Source organism: Molossus molossus, unplaced genomic scaffold, assembly GCF_014108415.1.
Source record: "Molossus molossus isolate mMolMol1 unplaced genomic scaffold, mMolMol1.p scaffold_m16_p_8, whole genome shotgun sequence".
NCBI lineage: Eukaryota > Metazoa > Chordata > Mammalia > Chiroptera > Molossidae > Molossus > Molossus molossus.
The window spans coordinates 105,588,419-105,610,298 of NW_023425402.1; the positions used below are offsets into that span (position 1 = coordinate 105,588,419).

The window sequence follows — 21,880 nt, forward strand, 5'->3', positions numbered from 1 at the left end:
CAGACATTCTTTTCTTTCCTCCATCATTGTGGTACAAATTATTTTGAAATAGTAACCATGGTCAACACTAGCTGTCAACTGAATAAAAGAAAAACTAATCTTGTCTCCATCTGTGTGCTCTTCTCTTTTCCACTTCAGTCAGCTCAAACAACAACTGAGCATTGCCCTTGGGGTAGGGCTATGCCAGGTCCTGGAAATTCTAAGGTTTCCAGCAGCACAGTTTGGCACAGGGACCACAATGAGTTGAGGGGTGACTCAGAAGTGGGGCAGGAAACGGGCATGGACTACCCTGGCAGGGAAAGCTTCCTGTGGGAGGTCAACTCAGCTGCAGCCTGCACATTGAAGGTGGTCCTCTGCCTGTGATCTGCAGCTTTGGTGCCACCAGAATGAGGAGCCAGCAGCAGCTGGCTCTTGCCTTCATGCGGTTGCTGCCAGTGAGAAAGTTGGGAATCTCCCTTAGCATCCCTCGTCTAGCTGAAAGCTGTGCCAGTTCTTGGAGCCCTAATGACCTCTGTGGTTGAGACAAACCTGTAGGAAAACTATCCAAGGGCTCTGTGGAAGATCAGTCCTTGGTGTCATTGAGGGATCACCCCTGTCAATTTCCTTAAAGAAACCCCGGATGGTTAATAAGAGCTTTATTAAAGAGCTGCTCTTCCCTAGCAGCAGGGTCCTATAATGTGGAAGAGGAGCGAGAAGAAGGGTGTTCTCTCTGTGCATGAGTTTGTGGTGTAGATTAAATACAAAATACAGAAATGTGAAGTCATTTAGAAACATTAGTGTATGCAGAGATGATGACAGGAAATAGAATTGTTGGAAGGGGATGTGAGGAACTTAGCTGTTAGTGAGAAGATGATGAATACACATTTATTTGGATGAAGGTACATGTAGGTCTACTCAACAGGAAACAGAAAATACAGTCTGTCGTGATCCATGTGCTAGATGTTTTTCTTGGGTGGTGAATATTTAATCTTTGCAGGATATTGCACTTAGGAATGGGCATGTTGTACTTGACCACATTGCATCCAGAGTATCCAAATGTTAGAGTTAGAAGGATCCTTGGAAATTATCTAGGCCAACTTTATTTTTTTCATACAGAATAAAGATGCAGAGTGCTATAGCCCAGACTGGAACTCAGATACGCTGTTATCAGCTGAGAAACAGTGTCCCTGTCCGGACTGCTATGCTTACTCAGCTGGGAGGAATGCTTTGGACTGGGTTGGTAGTGGGGTTGTCCGAGGAGGAGCTAAGGGTTTATCTTCAGTTGGTGGTCAACCAAACTTGGCTACAAATCAAAGGTGGCAGCAGTGTGTTTCCAGCAGTGCATTTCCTGACCAAATGCTCAGTGTACTGAACTAAGAGGCAGGGATTTTCAAGAGCAGGATGTTGAGATTCCTGCTGTATCTTAACTACTCTAACAACTGAAGAGGAATGTCTTGAAAATTAATCTAATAGATTAAATGTAAATGATGATGAAAGTACACATCTGGTTGGCAAGATGATTATTATATTTAAAATATAAATTTTTCATTAAAATAGCCGTTAACAATTTTAATAATTAAATTTCCCTTTGGCAAATTTAGCAGAGATTGAGCATAGATAGATGTGTAAATGCTTAAAAGCTTAAGATTGCCCCCCCCCCTTTTTTTTCCTTTACTTTCTTGAGGCCATAACATCACTGATGTTGAAAGCACATTTAATTTTGATTTGTAGTCTCTGGAGTTAAATGGTATATGGAGTTTCTCTAGTTCTAATCTAGTAAACCCCCTAGTTAGATCAGTTGCTTCTGTTATCAGTGGAAGTGGGGTTCTTGGGGTACTGTTGGAATAAGCATTTCCAGAGGTTACCATGGGAAGATGAGATATGGTAGGAAGCTTTATTTTCATGGAATTACACCTCTGTCTTTCCAAAGTCCCATTTCCCCTGGTCTAGTCACAGAAGAAGTGTAGCTGGGGTTTCAGTAGAGCTAGAAGCAAAGCCAGTGTCCAGAGTTTCCTTTCCGTGTTGGAGTTGGGTCCAGTATGCATCAGGCTAATTGCAGTTTATTAGTCCATTGTGTGTGGGGGTCCACATGGCTGTGGGCCACGTGGGCGAATGCAGGAGAGTCACACAATCCCAGAGTCACAAAACTACGAAGAGTTCTAAGAGCACAAGAGAATGAAACCCTTGCTCAGGGGATTAATATCCCAAATTTTGCACCCTTGCAATGGCCACACTCATTTTGGCCAGTGACCTTTATTCTCGAGTGTGGCTGACAGCAAGCACCTTCCCTGTGTCACCCCAACTTTACTAGGCATGCATCTATCTCTCCTTTGTTGGACCCCTGGGGAGTGTAGAGTTGTAGCTTCCTGGTGAAGCTGTGCACATGACATGCCTCTAATATCTGGCCTTCCCTTTGCTCCTTTCCTGTCATTAATAACTACCCCTGGCATTTGGCTGCCTCTGCTTAAACCCATCCCAGTGTTCTAGGTTCCTTCTAGGACAACCCTTCCATTGACAAGACAGCACCCCTAGTTAGAAAGTTCTCTTTCATAGTAAACATAGGGCTTCTTATAATTTGTGCTTATGTCTTCTAGTTCTGCCCCAAGATTTTTTGTGTTTCTCAGAACATTTTTCATAGTTTCATTTTAGATGGTTAAAAGTTGTAGACTAGAAATTTCTAATTTAAAAAATTTGAGCATTTCTCACAAATACAGTAGGTGTTCCCAAACAGTAGGATCATCAAATGATTCTTACCTACTTTATTTCTTAAGTAGGAAAACACACTAGACTAGGAGTGGATGTACTTGGTTCCTGGCCCCTGCTCTGCCTCTTTAAGGCCAGTTAATCTTTCTGAACCAGTTTCCTTTTCTAAAAAGAGAAGATGATCGTGCCTGTTCCAGGTATGAGGCCCTTAGCGGGAACCGAATCCAGGTTGCAGTTTGTCCCCGGCCCTGGTTGGTTGTGTGGGTGGCAGCCACTTGAGGTGTCCCTTTTACGTCTATGTTTCTCTTTCTCTCTCTTCCACTCTCTCTCCCTCCCACTCTATCTGAACAAAAAATGGAAAAATGTCCTTGAGTGAGGATTAAAAAAAAAAAAAGAAAATTGGTCCTCTTGTAAGTCTATCCATTTCTTCTTTACAGGTATAGGACGTTTACTCCCTCATTTTAGAATGGGACATTCTGAATCATAAATATGATGACTAAGCAGGGGCTTAGATAACAAAGCATGATGATAAATAAAGATGATGCTTTTTGGCAAGTCTTGAAACCCCATGAATATGGTAGGTTGACAACTTAATTTGTGCTTTTTTTTTTCCTGAATCCTCACCTGAGGATATTTTTCTATTTATCTTCAGATAGAGTGGGAGGGAGGGAGAGAAACATCAATGTGAGAGAGATACATTGATTGGCTGCCTCCTGCATGACCCCAGCCAGGGCCAGGGATCAAACAGCACCCGAGGCATGTGCCCTTGACTGAAATCAAACCCTCGACTCTGGTCCATGGGCTGATGGTCTAACCGCTGACCCAAACCTGCCAGGACATTAGTTTGTGCTTTTTTATATTTATTGTAGAAAGAGGAAGAGGCTTTGAGAAATTAAAGAATAAAGAAAATGTATGAGTTTATATTGTGGAGACTAGCATATTTGTTGGCTTAAATTAATACTATACAACTCTCTTTTTGAGTTGGGATTCCTGCTAAAAAATAGAATGAAATCTAAATGCAAGGGGGAAAAGTATTATTTGCTAATTATTTATGGGGTTAATGTGGTTTTTTAAAAAAATTTTTTTACTGATTTTAGAGAGAGAGAGGGAGAGAGAAAGAGAAACATCGATGAGCGAGAACATCAGTTGGCCTCCTCCTGCATGCCCTCCACTGGGGATTTGGCCCACAACCCAGGCATGTGCCCTGACTGGGAATTGAACTGGCAACCTCTTGATGCATGGATTGATGCTTCACCACTGAATCACACCGGCCAGGCTGGGTTTTGTTTTTTTGTTTTTGTTTTTTTTACTCAGAATGTTTTATTTTCTATTTTGAGGTTACCTGATTCTACTCTTTTGGTGCTTCAGGTAATCTGCTGTGTTGACACTTCAGTTTTCTTGTTTGCTTTGTTTTCAGAGGACGCTTTTCTAAATTTGGAAGTATTCTTCATGGTCCCAGAACCCTCAAAGAGTGGGTGGGCTGAGATGGGTGTTAGAATGGCATCTCAACCCAGAGCAGTGCTGGGGAACACGTGAGTGAGAGGAAAGCAGATGAGAGAAACACTACGTCTGGTGGGGTCAGTCCATGTAAGGAAGCTGACTGGGTGAGAAAACCCAAAACACGCACATGGAAGTGCCCTTGCTGCTATCGAAATAGGAGACATGATGCCTTTTTTCTTTTCCTTTCCCTTTACTTTTTATTTTTTTTATCCCTTCACTTCTTAAAACCAAGCAATGTATCCTTTTTTATTTTTATTTTTTTTCTTTTTTTTTTTTTTTGTTCAGGTAGAGTGGGGGGGAGGAGAGGAACAGAGAGAGAGAGAGAGAGAGAAACATCGACGTGAAAAGGACACATCGAGTGGCTGCCACCCGCACAACCGACCAGGGCCGGGGACAAACTGCAACCGAAGTACGTGCCCTTAGCGGGAACCGAACCCGGGTCTCTCAGGACCGCAGGCCAACGCTCTAACCGCTGAGCCAAACCGGCCAGGGCCAATGTATCCTTTTTTAAAACACTCTCCATCTGTCTCATCAACTAGAAATGTATTACTTAGAAATTAATTTCAGGATATACAATGGAATTGTTTCACAATGTGCTTGGGGGGGGGATAAATATGAGTAAAAGGAAATAGTAATACAGTGTTTTGATTGACATTGGGTCATGCAACACTGGTTTTGAGCTGTGTGTGTGTGTGTTTGTGCACGCGCGCGCGCATCATGTTTTCTAAGAAACATTTAATTCTATGTGGCAGTATTTCCTAAAACTCACATCTGTTTTTGATAAAACTCATATTCTCCTTTAATAGTTTAAAATGTCAAAGGAAATTACTAAAAATCAGTTAAAGCTCGTGTATTACTTCAATAGTAAGTTCTTAAAAAGCAAATCAGAGCAATTATACTTAATATGCTTTTTCAAATCCCACACATCCTCTCCACCTTGTTGCCAAATCTTACGATTCTGATATGATTCTGATATGTTCTCCTGTCCCTCGCTGACATGCTCTGCCTGGCACATTATCTGTGATTGGATACTAATTAAAATATAACCTTAAGCCTCGACAAGAATGCTCTAACTACTTTGTGTATAAAATGTATCACAATTTTCTGATATTAAAGTATACATTTTTTTAAAAAAAGAATAGCTTAAGCAGCTTTCCGTTACCAATAGGATAAAGTCTTAAGACTTTTATCCTTCCTATTGAAAGACACTGTTGGACCCTGGCCAGTTTGGCTCAGCGGTTAGAGCGTCGGCCTGCGGTCCAGAGAGACCCGGGTTCGGTTCCCGCTAAGGGCACGTACTTCGGTTGCAGTTTGTCCCCGGCCCTGGTTGGTCGTGCGCGTGGCAGCCACTCGATGTGTCCCTTCACGTCGATGTTTCTCTCTCTCTCTCCTTTCCTCTCTCTCCCTCCCACTCTATCTGTACAAAAAATAGAACAATATCCTCGGGTAAGGAAAAAAAAAAAAAGACACTGTTGGATCTGTTTAATACTTAGGAAATTTACATAAAGGGAACAAGTATCTATTTTTTGTTTACATCAGAGGAGTACAAGGATCAACAAAGAAAAGCTGGGACTGGAACACGCAAGTGCTAAGTGTTCTGGACTGTAATACACAAGTGCTAAGTGTTCTCAAATGTTCTTGTTAGCTATTCTAATAGGTGTACAGTTTCACTGTGCTTTTGTTAACATTTCTTAATGACTGATGATGTTGAGCATCTTCATATGCTTATTTGCCATCTGTATATCTTCTTTGGTGAGGGGTCTGTTCACATCTTCTATCTTTTAGAAAAAAATGGGTGGTTTTTATTTTTTAATTCTAAGAGATCCAAACCGGGTTCATTATATGCATATCATTAAGTTGATATGTCTTTTAAATCTTTGTGTGTTTTTTTTTAAATCCTCACTCAAGGATATTTTTCTCTTTATCTTCAGATAGAGTGAGTGGGACAGAGGGGGAGGAGAGAGCGAAACATCAATGTGAGAGAGACACATCAATTGACTGCCTCCCACATGACCCTGACCAGTACTGGGACCGAACCACAACCAAGGTAAAAGTGCTTTGACCAGAATCAAACCCGAGACTCTTTGGTCCTCAGGCTGATACTAACCACTGAGCAAAACCAGCCAGGGCTCTTTTAAATATTTTCATCTATAGGTTTCTCATCTCTTTATTGTTTTCCTTGCATTAGGAAAACCCAGAATATGAGAAATTTTGCAGGATAAATGGATTTTCTTAATTATATCCCCAGGATGTTGTTTAATGTTTTTCAGTCTTCTTTTTTTGTTTTTTGTAAACCAGTTATTTGGGTGTAGAGACTTTTAAAGCCTTTTTTTTTTTAGGTATTGTTTTGGTACTACTTCATGGGTAACTGCATGTACTTCCATCAGGAGGTATATAATATATGATCATCTGCCTTTTTTGTGATACTAAAATTGATCAGTTTGGGCTTATAAGTTTGATTCATTCACATACAGTCCATTAACCTTTCACCTAATGATTTTAGTAGCTATTGAAAACTTTTGTCTAGAGCCATTGTTTCATTAGTAGTTACAAAATGGTGATAATCCTAAATTTGTCATTCCTTTTTTTTATTAACTAGAATACACATAGCAAGAAAATTTTGCCTCATCGATTATTTGGTTATAGGGTACTATTTGTAAGTAAAAGGATAAATGTGGGTTTTATTTTTTTCCCTGTACTTACCATTTTTCAGAGTAATAAATACTGTACCATTCTTCAAAGGTTAATAGTGAGGATTTAATTTTTAGAATCATCATGAACTCATGGATTTTAGCATACATGAATTTTAGCATACTTCTTATCTCACTGCCTTGCACTAATTCTTTTTGATGCTCAAATTGTCCCATCCTTGGTCACTGGAGGCCCATTCAGGTTGGTTCTAGAGACCTTTTGGTATCTGCCTTGCCTCTGGGATAACAAGATGTCCCAGGCTCATCTTATACCATGTTGATTTTTTTTTTTCTTTATTGATTTTTAGAGAGAGAGGAAGGGCAAAGGAGAGAGAGATAGAAACGTGGATGAGAGAGAACAATTGGCTGCCTCCTCCATGCCCCCCCACTAGGAATTTGGCACACAAACTGGGCATGTGCCCTGACCGGGAATCAACCCGGCGACCTCTTGGTGCATGGGTCAGCGTTCAACCACTGAGCCACACTTTCGGTCACCATGTTGATTTTTTATGTCAAAAGCTATTTACCCATCTTAGTAGCAATGAGCACACCTAGATCTTATTTTCTTGAATCTAGCACCCAGATTTTGGTCTCTCATACCATTTTCTAATAAAAGGAACCAAAAGAAATGTCTAATTTAAGGAGTGGAGCAGGAAGTATACATGATGAGTCTGGAGCACCTTATAGTGTCAGAAAGTAAGGTAGTGTTCAAAAAACAAAATAAACACAGCGAATGTAGGGCCACGGGGCAGGCAGGCAGGCAAAGGGACACCAGGAGCCAACTGAAAGAGCTCCCAAGGCTAAAGCTGGAACAGTTTCAGCAACAAAATACAGTTAGTATTATTGGATTGGGTTACACCCCAAACTCTAAATACAGTGATACCTCAGTTCTCGAACATAATTCGTTCCAGGAGGACGGTCGAGAACCAAATTGTTCGAGAACCGAAGCAATGAAACCCAATAGGAAATAATGGAAACTGGATTAATTCGTTCCAAGCCCCAGAAAATGCCTATTTACTGGCCTAATTTGTATATAATATGTAGAAAAACATAAGTCTCAACAAGAAATAAAAGTGTACAGTATGTCTAAGGGTTAAATTCAGTGTAAAGCGTGACTCTCTCCACAAAGCGTGACTCTCTCTCTGCACTCACACTGATGACGCAAGCAAGGCGCGCTGGGCCGAATGAACGCCATTCGGCTCAACTCGGCTCATCTCGGAAGTTCGAGTTCCAAATATTTGTTCGGATTCCGAGACAAAAGTTTCTCGAATCTCCTGGTCGAATACCGATTTGGTCGAAAGTCAAGGCGTTCGAGAACCGAGGTATCACTGTATCCATGTGTCCGTACTGATAAAATAAGTGTAATGGAGGAAAATAGACAACTCTCACTGGCAGAAGAGTTATAATCTATAATTTAGGTAGATAATCCTCCTCCATATATGGCTGCAGTGTGGAAAGGGGGAGGAGGCACTTTACAAGGAAGAAACCTGACAAATGACACTTCAGGTAGGCAGAGTTATGTCATGTTGAGAGTAGGTACCATTGATGTGATGTGGTGACATGGGCACTTGACCTCTGTGCTTATTCTCCCAAAACCCGTAACAGCCAATCATGAGAAAAACATCAGACAAATCGTAATAGAAATATCCAGCAAAATACCTTGGAGTCCTCAAAACTGTCAAGGTCACCCAAAACAAGGAAAGCCAAAAATACTGTCATGGTTGAGGAGCCTAAGGAGACATGATGACTAAATGTGGTATTCTAGTCTAGATGGGACCCTAGAGCAGGAAAAGGACATGAGCTCAAAACTAAAGAAATTTGAAGAAAGGATAAACTTTAGTCAATAATATACCCTTATTGGTTTATTAGTTGTGACAAATAAACCATACTAATATAAGATGTCAGGAGATAAGGCGTGGAGCATATGGGACCACTGTACTATCTCTGCAATTGTCTAAAGCTCTTCTAAAATTTAAAGTTTATTAGAAATCTAAAAAGTTACACTTTGGTAGTGACTCTAAGAGCTAATATTTGTATAGCGCATCAGTGTTTTCAAACACACAATTTCTCTTTTAATTTCTCCTCTATTTTCTAGTTGGGCAAGGGAATTATTATTATTATTTTATCCTTACTGGAGGACATTTTTGCATAGAGCAAGAGGGAGAGAGAGAGGAAGAGAGAAAGAGGGAAATATCGATATGAGAGAGATACATCAACTGGCTGCCACCCACACAACCCAACCAGGGCTGGGGACAAACTGCAGCTGAGGTACGTACCCTTAGCGGGAACTGAACCTGGGTCTTTCTGGACCACAGGCCAACGCTCCAACTGCTGAACCAAATAGGCCAGGGTGGGAATTATTTTTTTTATTAGTATTAAGCTCATACACCAAAGATGGGACACACCAGCACTGCTGAAGACTTGTCTTAGCCTGGGGGACAGCACCATGTCTCTGCCCAGGTTTCCCCCCCACCCCCACACCTCCTGCCAGCACACATACACGCGAGTGATGGCCTTCATTCCTGCAACAAATGGCATCCTTAAGGAGAGCAGTGGGGAGGAACAGCCTCAGGGGAAAGTAGATCAGAGAACTTTTAGGGACTTGCTAAGTTGTGTTGTCTGTTAGGTGGCCAGAGAGGTACTGGATAGAGATGGAGTAAGAGACTGAAGATAAGAATTTGAAAGTCATCAGTGTTGACCTGGTTAAACATTGGATTTAAAGATGAGACTAGATCAGAACATTAGAAAGTCAGTATAGACTGAAGAGAGAAGGGAGAAGGGGCAGGGCTGAGCCCTGGAGCTGTGCGACATCAAGAGCAGAGATTTCAACGGGTGTGCCACAAGAACTTCTGAGACGTGCAACACCTGACTTCTTTTCCCTTAGATTGTCAAATAAAAAAATGACAACAGTCAACACAACATTTGTGTTGTGTACTATGAGATGACATAGAGGTTGGCAGAGGAAGATTTAGCAAAGGTAGTACTGAGGAGTATTGGAAGCCACCTATGGTGAACAGTGTACGCTGTGAGTGCTGGCTGTGAAGGCTCACAGCTGCCACCTGGTCCCCTTTCCCACTCCTTCCCTATTCCTGCCAAGCAGCCAGCAGATGATGATTGACACACAGGGGAGCACCAGAGGCTGCCCCTTGTCTCAAAGTGCGACCTGCTGTGCTGTTCACATCCTAGAGCTCCAGTTGGGATCAGACCTTGTAAGCTGGTCTCCAACAGACCCCCTCCCCTCCCCTCCCCTCCCCTCCCCTCCCCTCTCCTCCCCTCCGGAGAGCACGAGAGCACGCAGAAACCACAGTAAACCATTACTTGCATGCACAGGAGTCCCTGCCTCAGGCTCTGCTTTTAGGGAACCTACTTGAAGACACCAGGTAGGGGGTGTTTATGGAGGGGTGAGGAAAGTGCCTTAGTAAATGTTAGAGCTGTTACTCTTCCTTCTGCCAGAACAAAGCCACCCTTCCCAGGCGATGTTGCACTCCATCTGTGTGGATGCTTTGCCCCTACCTGGAATGCTCTTCTTATCCCCTGCTCTGCCCTAATCTGAACAGGGCCTATTGGCTGTGTTAGAAAGGAGGCCACCTCCTCTACAGAGGTGCAATGAAGTGATGAGCCAAGCCAGTTAAGGGCAGGATTAGAAGCCCTTTGTAGGGCTTGAGTAGCACAGAGTTGAGGAAGCAATTAGTTCTGCTTATGAGAGTTAGAGGTGTTTTAATGGAAGAAGACACATTTAACTGCGCTTTGAAGGAAATCTATATCAAGTTCAGGACTCAACTTCAGATCCTCATTGGTGTGGCCCCAGGCCCCTGGAGTAGCTGTTGGCTCAACTGTTTGGTTTTACAGTCTCTTCAGATCCATCTTAGGCTGCAGCTGCCTCTCTGCAGCCTCAGCATTGCCTCCCATTTTGGAGGTGCTCCAGGCACATGGCTCTGCAGAATTCACCTTTTAAGCCACAGCAAGTTGGCAAAAAGGAATGACGAGGAAGACAGGAATTATGAGTTTACCTTAAATTGGTCAAATCTCTTGGCCATCCAGAATCAAACACCTTCCAAATCTGTCCCATTCCTTGGGGCCTCCTGAACCTTTAGTCCAGGGAGTGCACTCATCTAAGTACACACACTGTTCCCAGGGCGGCTCATAGCAGGATGTTCATAAGCAGTATTGCTAATAAGAGTAGAAAGGAAATAGGAAGGCAACCCCAATGTTTCTCAACAAGAGAAGGAGTAAATTGCAGTGTAGTCAGACAGCAGTGACTGTGCAGCAGTGAGACCAATGCATTAGAGCCACACTTGTCAACAAGTGTGAACTTCCCAGCAGAATGCTGAGTTAAGGAATACAGAGTGTTTTAAAGCTTACAAAACAGACAGAAATGTTCATTTTTTAGCTGGAGCATGGGTACATGGAAGATTATTACCCAGTTGCTCTTTTGTGGTGTATGTTAAAATTGTTTTAGAATACTTAAAATTTAAAAGAAAATAATGAAATAAGACTGCATACATATAATATATAGGTATAAAAATGCATGCGAATTTAAAACATGAAATGTTTATCTCAGAGAAGTGAGGATTGAGGTGTGGGAGGAACACATGGGGCTCTTGATAATCCTACTGATATTTTCTTAAGCTGAATGAAGAGAATACTTTAGGGTGAATTTTTCTTTAAACTTTTATATATGTCATAAATATTACCAAAACTTTCTTTAAAGTTTTTAAAAAACGTTGCCCAGCTTGTATGGCTCAGTGGATTGAACGTTGTCCCATGCACCAAGAGATGGCTGGTTCGGTTCCCAATTAGGGCACATGCCCAGGTTGTGGGCTTGATTCCCAGCAGGGAGTGTGCAGGAGGCAGCTGATGGATGTTTCTCTGTCATCAGCGTTTCTACCTCTCCCTCTCCCATCCTCTCTCTTAAAATCAATTTAAAAATTTTAAAAAATTTTCTTTAATGTCTAAAGAGATTTTTACCTTCTCTCAGCTCCACTTTTTTAATCTATGAAATGGGGAGGCTATACTAATGGCGATACCTCCCTCTGAGGTATTTGTGAGGACAAAATAAGCAAATGTGTGTGAAAATGACATAAACTATTAGTTTTTGTTATTGCTAAAAGAAATTATTCAGAGTCCCTGTCAAAGAAGTATGAGAAGTTGGGATATGTCCATTTTGGAGAGTCAGAAAATACAGAGAAATTCTACTAAAAATCACGATAATCCACCACTAACGTTTTAGGTTATTTCTTTTTACTATAATTTTTGTTTTCGATCAGAATGCGAACTTATTGATACAGTTGTTTTTCACAACATTTCTGCATTACAGAAGTATGAGGGCAAGAATATGTGCTTACTCAGCAAAGGGGAGGTGGCTTCTGGCTTCTCTGAGTGTTACACCAGGTGCTCCTTGAGGGCAGGGCATTTTGTTTATCTGCATGTGTCACCATGAGACAGAGCTCCCAGGTGGTGCTGAGTGATTGGTGGTCATGACCAATTTGGTTGATATTGGTAATGGAGACAAGTGCCCAATCAGAAGCAAGGGGACCTGACTCACCTTGAACCTGCTGCGTGACCTCATGCAGCCCCTTTACCTCATTGGCCTCCCCTGTCCTCGTCTGTGAGCCTGAGTGGTCATGTCAACTCTGCACTGGCTAAAGCCAGTCACTTCAGTTTATACCAAGAGAATGTATGTCAGAGTAAGTGGGAAGTGACAATGGAAAAAACATAGTGAGGTGCTTTGCAACCTCAGTGAATAGTGTTTGTGATGAAAATGCTTTGCAATAAAATTTTTACTCAGGAGATGGCAACAGAGATGGAACAGAAAGAGTGGGAGCTAGATCACAGGCAGTACTATTTCAGAGGGCTTTGAGGTGTGCACAGTACAGCGACTCAGTGGACAGGAGATGAAGGTATTCATTGTGGGTTTCCTACACTGTATTTATTTATTTTTATTAATTGTCACGCAAGGATATGTTCCCACTGATTCTTAGAGTGGAAGGGAAGGAGGGAGAGAGAGAGAGAGAAACATCGATGTGAGAGATACACATCAACTGGTTGCCTCCCGCATGACCCACACCAGGGCCAGGGATCAAACCTGAAACCAAGGCATGTGCCCTTGATGGGGAATCGAACCCGCTATCCTTCAGTCCACAGGCCAATGCTCTAACCACTGGGCAAAACTGACCATGGCTGCAAACTAGTTTTAATACAGCTGTTCAGAGCTTTTTATATATTGCTTTAGTGGAAGACTTGCTGCCACTTAGCAGATGAGAAGGCTGGTAATGGTAGAGGTCTTCCCTAATGCAGCCCTGCCTGATAATATTAACTCTGTCCAATAAGAAGATTTGGAAAACATCAGGAAGAAATGTGTAGCTGTGAATTTCCTGGGAAGTGTCCTAGAGAAGCTGGATCTGAGAAAGTCACCCCGCCCCCCCGCCCTCTGCAAGGTTCAGAACCATTTGGAGGTACCTTGGTCCCTGGGTTCCAGGGCTCCAACCATAGACCTGTGTTTTATAAATCCCTATATTGTCTCTGGACCATTTCCTTCTAGGAGTTCTTATCAACACACTGGATTTGTGAATGTTCAAATGAGAGAAATAAATTGGATTACGTAGAAATAAAAGGTAATGTTTTTCTCATATATAGCCAGTGTTTCCGAGGGCTTAAGAAGAGAAACTCCTACAACTCAGTAGTAAAAAGTTAGCCCAATTAGAAAGGGGCAAAAGATCTGAATAGATATTTCTCCAAAAAAGATGTGCAAAAAACACTTGAAAAGTACAAATCAAAACCACTTCACACCCACTAGGATGGCTACCATCAAAAAGATAATAGCAAGTGTTAATGGAAGGATGTGGAGAAATTGGAAGCTTTGTACACTGTTGTTGGAAATGTAAATTGGTACAGCCACTTTGGAAAACAGTCTGGAAGTTCCTTTAAAAGTTAAACATGGAATTACCATATGACCCAGCAACTCCACTCCCAGGCATAAACCCAAGAAAATGAAAACATGTTCATACAAGAACGTGTGCATAATAATTCGTAGCAGTATTATAATAGCCAAAAGATGAAAACGACTCAAAAGTTTATCACTGAATGGATAAACAAAATGTGGCATATCCATATAATGAAATATTATTCGGACATATAAAGGAAGTACTGATACATGATGCAACGTGGATAAGCCTTGAAAACATTACACTGAGTGAAAGAAGCCAGGCACAAAAGGCCACGTATTGTATGTTTTCATTTATATAAAGTGTTCAGAATAGGCAAATCTATAGCCAGAAAGATTAGTGATTGCCAAGGATTGGAGGGAATATTGGAGTTGGGGTTGATTTAGATGTTCTAAGGTTTAATGTGATGGTTGCAGAACTCTCTACATATGTCTACTAAAAACCATTGAATTGTACATTTTATTTATGATTTTTATTGATTTTAGAGGAAGGGAGAGAGAAACATCAGTGTGAGAGAGAAACATTGATGGGTTGCCTCTTGCACATGCCCCAATCCAGGATCGAACCCGCAACCTGGGCATGTGCCCTGACTGGGAGTTGAACCCGCCACCTTTTGGTGTACGGGATGATGCTCCAACCAACTGAGCCACACCGGCCAGGGCTGAATTGTACATTTTAATGGGTGAATTGTATGTGACTTTTGTCTCAATAAAGGTGCTCCACCCCTGCCCCCAATCCTCATTTAAACCATTTCTAACATCTTACTGTTGAGAGAGAGAACAGTATAAAATTTTACAGAAATATGCTTAATCATCCTTCAGGAATAACTGCATTTAGAAATATTTGTGGCATGCCTACTGTGTGCCTGGCATAGTGCTGGAGCTTTAAGAACACAGTAGAAAGAAGTTGTTAGGCTGGTGAGGAACAGATGTTTGGGGGAATAAGTGCGGGGAGTGAACCCATGCACCAGCTGTCAAGAGGGTACCATGGTAATGTCAAGAGTGAGTGGCTGGACCTTCAGGGAAGCCTTCACCACCAGGTGCCAAGGGCCAGAGGGATGTTCTGGGCCAACAGTGGCAAGAAGTGTGTGGGGGTGTTGATCTTTAAGGTACAGAGTTGGGCAGGGGGTACAAGTGATGAGGTGGGTCTGGAAAAAGGGACCATATTTCAAACCATTCATCAGAAGAAACCATCGATGTGAATACTGTGTTGAACCAGACATTCTGGAAGTTTTAGCTCAGAAATAATACAGACCTCTCATTGATTGAGCATTTGCTGTGTGACTGACACTGTTCTGAGGCCCTTTTTCATACTGCTCAGAGCTCTAGAGGGACGCGCTGCTGTTATCCACCCCTGGCAGACAAGGAGAGGGGCGCTGAGCCGGTCAGTTATTGCCCACAGCTGTGCCACTTCACAGTCCTTCCCGCTGGTGGGCACCAGTCCAGAAACCACTGTCCACATTGAATTTCTTTCAGGCTAAATTTTAAGATGTTCTTGGTACTTTGTTTAATATTAAATGTATCTAAAATTAGACTGGCACTCAATTTGTTTTTCTTGTACAATTGAAGTTATTGCTGTTTCACTTAATACATTATAGAATAAGAAGAACCGAGTGGTAAAAATCATTTACAGGGATTTACTACTTGAGTTATTTGTTTTTAGCATTCATTCAAATTACATTCTTTTCAGGTTGAGGGAAATATTTCTGCATATTGTTGATATTTGCTCTTCCCTGAGGTGGTTTCCCATATATTTCTATAAAATGTACTAACATCATTTGAAGCGTCCTTGCTTGGAAAGATGAATAAATATCCTTGAGTTGGGTTAACCGACACAGTTTTGTTATAAAAATTGTTCTAGGTGTCAGAAGTGAAGTGACTTATTTAGGGCATTAAATTATAGCCGAGATAGGTTTCAGCAGACCTGTCCTATATTTTTAGTGTAGATTTCTCTACTTTTAATAGTCCTCAATAACAGTACCTATGATAACAATACCTATAACATGATAGAACATCTTTAATTAGAAAGGATAACAGGCTGGCTTTTTTAAAACATAAAGACCTAGGTCAAAGCTTAGGGTACTCTCTGTCCTTTTAGTAGAAGATTGCACACCAGCTAATACCCTAATCAATGAGGTTCTTCTGTGATCAGTGTAAACCTGAGCCTGATTTTCCTTTAAAAGGGAGTGGAAGACCTGCCTTAGAATGCCTGTGCATCCTGTATTCTGCCACATAATTTGGGCCACTGAGAACTCAGCTGGCCCGCTGCTTGGTAATTCCTCAATACTCTGGTATGTCTTGATGTTGTTGCCAAATAGACTGGAAGGATTCAGAGAACAGGAAATAAACTGCTGAGAGATAAGGCAGGCAGCTACGAACTGTAGACTAGACGAGAGAGGAAATGAGAATACTAATCCAGGGAAACAATATTAGCAGTTGGACTTTATTTTTAAACCCAGAATTGTTGGAAAGATTTCTCTCCCTAATTTAGGGGAGTTGTCCACTTAGTTTTACTGGTTAGAACTCACAACAAAGAAGTGTGTGCATGGGATCTACGTTTCCATTTACAACTTCATCTCAACTGATCAGGAACTACAAAAGGATGCACTTGAGTCTGTGAACTTTTTGTCTACCCAACAACTAACCACTGTGTTCTCATAAGACCAAGAAATCTGTGATGTTAGAAATAACTTGAAAATATTTCTTACCTCTGCTCTTTAGTGTTTGTGTTACACTATGACGATGCTGGCTGTTCTTATGAAGAAGGGGAGTTTGATTATTGATGTTAACCAAATACACAACCATACTTGAATGTTAAAGCAAAAAGGCAGAAGTACAGAAAATGTGACTAACCTTTATGCTCTCAAATATGACACCTTGTCATCAAATGCTGTTTTATAAGGAAGGTCATAGTAGATGAAGAGTCACTCTGTTAAGAAAATAATTCAGATGTGATCAGTGAATATCATTTTATTGGTCATATTCCATCCTGTGGCAGCCATTCTGGAGGCCACCAGTGATTATGGGCTTAAATGACGAGCCTGTGACTTCCAGGACCAAAATGATAGCCACATGCACTTTTGTGAATTGCAGGGGACAGGCCAAATCATCACTGGGCCTGAGAAAACTTTATAAAGTAGATTTATTTTTTTGTTGTTGTTAATCCTCACTCAAGGATATTTTCCCCATTGATTATCTTAGAGAAAGTGGAAGGAAGCGGAGGAGGTAGGGAGGGGGAGAAAGAGAGAGGAGAGGGAAACGTCGTTGTGAGAGGAAGACATCGATTGGTTGCCTCCTGCATGACCCTGACTGGAGCAGGGATCAAACCTGCAACCCAGATGCATGCTCTTGGTTGGGAATCGAATCCGAGACCCTTCAGTCTGTAGGCTGATGCTCTAGCCACTCATCAAAACCAGCCAGGGCACGGCGCAACGGGGCTGGTCCCACACCCAAGTGTGGCGGATAAAAATCAGGAGGCTCCCGCGGCTGGGAAGGTCCTTCCTGAGGACTGAGGGGTCCCCGACCCACACCAGGTGCCCCGCTCAGGGTTCCAGTGCCAGGAAGAGAAGTCCCCATAACTTCTGGCTGGAAAAACCAGCAGAAACTGAGGCTCAGGGAAGCTGACCTGGCTGGAGCCCCAGGCAGCTCCTTAAAGGGCCCGCGCACGGACTTATCGGACTCTCTCCCTCTAAGCTCGGAGGGGAGGCAGCTCGAGGGGCGCCAGAGACACACAGGGAAGAACTGAGCTGTTTGGCACCGGAGCGAGCGCTGGAGAGGGGGCTTCCTCGGGGACAAACGTGCTGTAAGAGGCCTTTGTTCCTTTGGTGAGCCCTTCCCTGGGGCGGCAGACAGTCGCCATATCTGGGACTCCAGCAACCTGGCTCACACTGGTAGCCCCGCCCTGCTGACTCCCTGAGGCCCCGCCCCCCCCCGCCCCACACAACTTTCAAGCCCAAGCTGTTGCTACTTGCTTAACCATAGGATTGGCCTGTCTTGGATCCTGCTTCAGGTTTTTCCTAAATTCTTTCAAACGAGCAGCATCGGGTCTCAGCGAGCCCCATACCTCTCATTAAGTAATACACAGAAACAAACACAGGGAGGCAGCCAAAATGAGAATACAAAGAAACAGGTCCCAAATGAAAGAACAGAACAAAACCCCAAGAAAAGAACTAAGCGAAATGGAGATAAGCAACCTAACAGATACTGAGTTCAAAATACTGCTTATAAGGATGCTCAATGAACTCAGTGAGGGCCTCAAGAGCATAAAAAAGTACCAGTCAGAAACGATCGCTGCACAGTTAGAAACGAAGGAGGCTTTAACTGAAATAAAGAATAATTTACATAGCTTCAATAATAGAGTACGTAAATCCAAGGAGCAAACCATCGATTTGGAATATAAGGAAGCAAAAAATGCCCAACCAGAACAGCAAAAAGAAAAAAGAATCCAAAAAAATGAGGATAGTGTAAGGAGCCTCTGGGACAACTTCAAGCGTGCCAACATTCGCATCTTGGGGGTGCCGGAAGGAGAAGAGAGAGAACAAGAAATCGAAAACCTGTTTGAAACAATAATGGCAGAAAACTTTCCTAACTTGGTGAAGGAAACAGACATACAAGTCCAGGAAGCACAGAGAGTCCCAAACAAGATGAACCCCAAGAGGCCCACACCAAGACACATCATCATCAAAATGCAAAAGGTTCAAGACAAAGAGAGAATCCTAAAAGCAGCAAGAGAAAGGCAGCTAGTTACCTACAAGGGAGTTCCCATTAGGCTGTCAGCTGATTTCTCAAAAGAAACTTTGCAGGCCAGAAGGGAGTGGCAAGAAATATTCCGAGTGATGAAAACCAAGAACCTACAACCAAAATTACTCTATCCTGCAAAGCTGTCATTTAGAATCGATGGCCATATAAAAACTTTCCCAGACAAGAAAAAGTTAAAGGAGTTCATCACTACCAAACCGTTATTATATGAAATGATGAAGGGTCTTTTTAAAGAAAAAAATAAAATGTATGAACAAACAAAATGGCAATGAATACATATCTATCAACAATGGAATTTACAAACAAAATGAACAGGAAGAACAGGAACATTCTCATAGATACAGAGAACATTTTGTTGGTTGCCAGTTGGGAAAGGGGTTGGGGGAATGGATGAAAAAGGTGAAGGGATTAAGAAGCACAAATTCATTGCTAGACTGACAAACCTCAAAGGGAAAGGGGTTGGGGGGGTGGGAGGAAATAAACCAAAGAACTTATATGCATAACTAATGGACACGGACAATAGTTTGGGAAAAGGTGGGAGGGGGGCGGGAGTGGGGAGGAGGCGGTCAATGGGGGAAAAATGTGGAACATCTGTAATACATTTTACATCCAACAATAAAGATGTGGGGAAAAAAAATAAAAAAAAAAAAAAAAAAAAAAAAAAACCAGCCAGGGCATAAAGTTGGCTTTTATTGACCTTTTGGAAGTTCTAATTATTATGACACATTCAGTGCTTTTAAAGATTTTTGTTACTGTGATGGTTTTACTATATTAAAAAAATTAGATCAGTAATTTAAATAGAGAATTTAAAAAACTAGACTTAAAAAGCGAATCTGGATTTGTTGCCACCCGTCCCCGTGTTGTGTGCATGTTCATAATTCTCCATTTGCAGATAGAGCACTAGATTATGTCCATTTAGTGAACTGAACTCTACAAGGACAGAGATGCCTTCATTCCTGCTAGGCAGGCAGGCAGTGTTAGCTGTTGTTCAAATTCCTTTGGAAGTTGAAAATAACCTTCCTGAAGTGGTTTTCAGTAACCTTTTATAGTTCAAAGATATAACTGAATAAGGATCATAACTTCTAATTATGTATTACTCTTTGGCACAATATATTCCATATTACTGTGTCAGTATTCAAAACTATATGTCTCTGTCTCTTTCCTCAGCAGGACAGCTCAGTCAGGAGGGTGTCTGTGCAGGGGCAGTTATCACTCACACAGTAGGCAGTATGAGCTCTGCAAGCCGAGCTGGGACCAGAGTGAGGCAGGTGTTCAGCAGAGAGGTGGCTGGGTGGGGCTGCTGGGAGCTTCAGTGTCCACATCCGTGGAAGTTGCCTTTGGCATGGAAACCATCAAATAGGTTAGAGTTGACTGGTGATTGCCATGTCTCAAGATTGCAACCTCACAGCTCTCTTTGATTTTTGCAGAGTTTTTTTTTTTTGTTTTTTTTTTTAAGCTATAATATTCTTACATTTTAAGTGGGTAAGAATTTTCTCCTCTTGGAAAATTTGAGGATTTTATTACGCATCTTACAACCACACTTACCTCTAAGTGTGGTGGACTGAGGCTGGGGGCCGCTCCTAGCTCTCTAGTGCCTTGAAAACAAACTTAAGGGTTTTAAATCAGGTGTGCCCATGGTACGACTTTGAGAAGTGACTAGGCTGCGTTGGCCTATGTTTTGGACACAGATGGGTGTGAGGAGTGGTCTGGTTATTGTGGAGGTCCTTGACAATCTGTCATTGTACATTTGACCCTGGAACAACATGGGTTTGAACTACATGAGTCCACTTATACACAGTTGTTTTTCAATAAATATATAGTGAGCCCTCTGTATCCCCCAGGTTTTGCATCTATGGATTCCACCAACAGATGCTGGTGGCCAACTGTATACATTGATCTATGCCATTTTATATAGGGGCCTTGAGCATCTGCAGTATTTTTGGTATTTACAGTGGCCCTAGAACCAATCCCTCATGGAAGCTGATGGGATAGCTGTAAAGTTTTGGGGGGGATTAAAAGGTATAGGTGGAGCCCTGGCCGGTTTGGCTCAGCAATTAGAGCGTCGGCCTGCGGTCCAGAGACCCAGGTTCAATTCCCGCTAAGGGCGCATACCTCGGTTGCAGTTTGTCCCCAGCCCTGGTTGGTCGTGCAGGTGGCAGCCACTTGATGTGTCTCTTTCACGGCAATGTTTCTCTCTCTCTTCCTCTCTCTCCCTCCCACTCTATCTGAACAAAAAATGGAAAAATGTCCTTGGGTGAGGATAAAAAAAAATTTTTAAAAAGGTATAGGTGGAGTTTTTACTGAGTGGGGTCAGTGCCCCTAGTCCCCGTATTGTTCAGTGGTCAACTAAATAAGTTAGATTTAAAGAACATTTACACAGGTGCCACTTGTTCACGAGGGTTATTAGTTCATTAGGCACAGCCCTGGGAGGAGACGGGATCCAAAGCTTTCTATGAACATCAGGCGTGCTCTTGTTGATTAAGACACTTCCATGTGACGGGCTCACCCCAGTATATGGCCAAGTATTTGTGGATATTCTGGCTCCCAGCTGGACTTTTCCCAAGAGCAGGGCTTGGTCTTCTCTAGCTTCGTGTGGGCCACAGCATCACACAGCAGGAGCCTAGGTATGAGCTGAATGCTGACTGAATGGCTTAATTTGACATTCACCAGCATGAGCCAGTCAGGTGACACTCAAAGAACATTCACCACAGGAGCTTATGGAGTTGGTTTTGTGGCTCCTGGGATCACTTCATAGCCCTGTGTCTCAGGTTTTCCTGGGCTCCCCTCAGGCACTGACCTACCCATAAACACCTGCCAGGGGGTCTGTCTTTCAGATGGGGGAGTGATACTTGAGGAAGATGAAAGGCATTATTCAGGTTCAGAATTTTCCAATTTAAAAATTAAATGTTTATACTCAAAACATTTGAAACTTATAATTTCTTTCTATTTCCTCTGTGATAAATCCTAAACAACGTAGATATTTTAAATGTGTATGTTTTCCCACATGTTTAGATGCTGACCTATTTGAAAATAAGAGTCTAGAAAGGATATGGGAGGAAAATGAAATTACGTAGGCCTCATCTCTTCCTCTCACTGCGCTAAATAATGATGCTCTGAGTCAGATATACACTAGACTTTGTGAACATTGTTTTTCCATCAGACAGGACCGTCAGTTGAGAGACCCTTGCACAGGTGAGAGGTAAGACGATACAGATGGCCTCTGGGCCCTCTGCTTTTATAGCGATGGGCATTTTCATGGTGTAGTGATCATGTTTCTCAGGAAGCCCTTTGTGGTTCTGGTCCCTGT

General features: G+C 42.3%; 1 protein-coding gene across 2 annotated transcripts in view; it reads left to right on the forward strand.

Moving 5' to 3' along the window:
* TULP4 (TUB like protein 4) overlaps positions 1 to 21,880 on the forward strand; it is a 241,134-nt gene that overhangs the window by 150,002 nt on the left and 69,252 nt on the right. The window lies entirely within an intron of this gene.